Genomic DNA, 2,516 nt, shown 5'->3' with positions numbered 1-2,516 from the left:
TAGCCTGCCCCCAGCAGGTAATACAATATGCGATGTGTGAAAAAATAAGGGCATGTAAGAATATCTTAGCAGCCTCTATTGATAGAGAGGATCTAATCTGTCTATAATTTTTCAAATTGTATTTAATAATTTTTGTCATTGTCTTTATGTGTTTTTTGAAAGTCAGGTTTGGATCAAGCAGCACTCCAAGATATTTAATTTCAGTAACAGTCTCAATCTGTTCACCTTTAAAGCAGATGTTTATGTCTAGGGTGTTTAGTTTAGCTTTGGAAAAGAACATGCCTTTCGTCTTACCTATATTCAAGGTTAGGCAGGATTGGTCTAACCACTCGGCCACTCCAACCAAGGCGTTGGTTAATTTAGTAGCAGCTTGTTGAGCTGATGTTGCATGGGTGTACAAAACTGTATCGTCAGCATAGAGTTGTACCTCTACATCATGACAATGCTGAGGTAGGTTATTAATGTATAAGCTAAAGAGTAGTGGGCCTAACACAGATCCCTGAGGCACACCCGTTGTGTACCCCAAGGAGCTGGAGCACGTGTCATTGATTTTTACACACTGCCTTCTATTGGATAGGTAAGACGAAATCCATGCAAGTGTTTTGGACGAAAGATTGAAGCTAATGAGTCGAGACATGAGGACATTGTGATTAACTGTGTCAAAGGCCTTACTTAAGTCCAGAAACACAGCTCCCACAACTCCTCCTTTATCAAGAACAGATCTAATTTGCTCTGTTAAGTATAGAACTGCTGTTTCTGTGGAGTGAAGTTTTCTAAATCCAAACTGGACTGAATTTAGACCAGGGTTGCAACTGTTAATGTGATCTGTAAGTTGGTTTATGACCACTTTTTCAGCAACCTTGGAAATTACTGGTAACAAGCTAATGGGTCTGTAATTACTGACTACATGGCGGTCGCCAGCTTTAAAGATAGGAATTACAATCACATTTTTCCAGTCTATAGGAAATAAACTATGAGTAATTGAGAGGTTTACTAAATGGGCAATAGGGGGGGTTAGAGTAGCTGAATGTTTTTTTTTAATAAACATTGTGTCCAGATGAAAAGCATCTTTGCTTTTTGAATTTCTTAGGGAACAAATCACTTTCTTTATTTCCTCTTCACTTACTGCGACTAAGTTAAAACCCTCTCTTGCAATACCAAAGCTATTACATTGTTCCCCAAGTTTAAAATGGTTTCCTAATTCCTGAACAGAATCAATAAAAAAAGAATTAAAAGCAGAGGCAATTTTTATGTCATCATCTATTATCTTGTTTCGAACTGTAAGCCGGATATCCTCTGTATAATGGTAAGCTCTCCCTATTAAATTATTAATACTTTTCCATATTTGGCTACTATTACCGTTAGCATCCTTCAAAAGTTTGAGAAAAAATTGTGACTTGGCCAATCTCAATTCATTAACCACTTTGTTTCTCAAGCCTTTGTAAACCAATATGTCTGTATCTCTTTTAGTCTTGATGGACTTTTTTAAGGCAGCATCTCTACTCTTCATCAGTTTCCATAAATTTTCACTGAACCAAGGCAAATTGACCTTGTTTCTATTTTTTCTCTTAGTTTTAACAGTGAATTTATCTCTCACAACATTAATTTTTGATGTAAATAACTGGCAACTATTCTCCAGGTTTTCAGAAGATAATACATCTCCCCAGTCCAAATTATGTATCTCAGTATCAAATGTGTCCTGCTTACATTTTGGTATAAAGAGAGCATTATTGCGGCAGGATGATGTGTTATTCTTAAATCTATTTTTAGTTAATTTCCTTGCCACCAGAGTTAAGTTGTGGTCAGATAAGCCAGTGATAAAATTATAACTTTTTGTTATCCTTTCTGGTTTATTGCAAAAAAAAAAAGATCGAGTTGTGTACTGGAGCGTTTTGTGATTCTAGTTGAGCCTTTTACCAGCTGTTCTAAATGGAATTGATCTGTAATTACTTTTAACTTTCTCCTCTTTAACTTGTCTTCCCAGTTAAGATTAAAATCCCCCATGAGAATAATTTTTTTATTCTGGTCACATTCTTTAAGACTGTCAGTAAGTTCTGTATAAAATGTATCATTGGCAGTTGGGGGTCTATAGAGGCCTATAATAATGAATGACATTTGCTGAGACAAGATGACTTTCAGTGCAACATACTCAAGGGAGATAGCTGACTTAAAAAAACATACATTCGCATTTGATAGTCTTTTTCATACATAAGTACCCCGCCCCCTTTTCCCACAGTCCTGTCTCGCCTAAACCATTGAAAACCATTCATTGTAAATACATTAATAGGAGTAGATTGTTGAAGCCATGTTTCAGATATACACAAAAAGTCCAGATTTGAATTCGCTAATAAATGAGTCAACTGATTGGTTTTAGAGATGATACTTCGGATGTTTAGGTGACCACCCAAAAGCCCTCTTGGTTTCCGCTCCGGGTCCCAAACGACCTTTGCATGATTAACTGTTTGAAAAGTTTTATGAGCAATATGTTTTTTAACAGCAGGATTGATGTATCCAAT

Source organism: Micropterus dolomieu, linkage group LG06 (genome assembly GCF_021292245.1).
Source record: "Micropterus dolomieu isolate WLL.071019.BEF.003 ecotype Adirondacks linkage group LG06, ASM2129224v1, whole genome shotgun sequence".
In the NCBI taxonomy this organism is placed as follows: Eukaryota; Metazoa; Chordata; class Actinopteri; order Centrarchiformes; family Centrarchidae; genus Micropterus; species Micropterus dolomieu.
Note: the sequence above shows the minus strand (reverse complement) of the source record.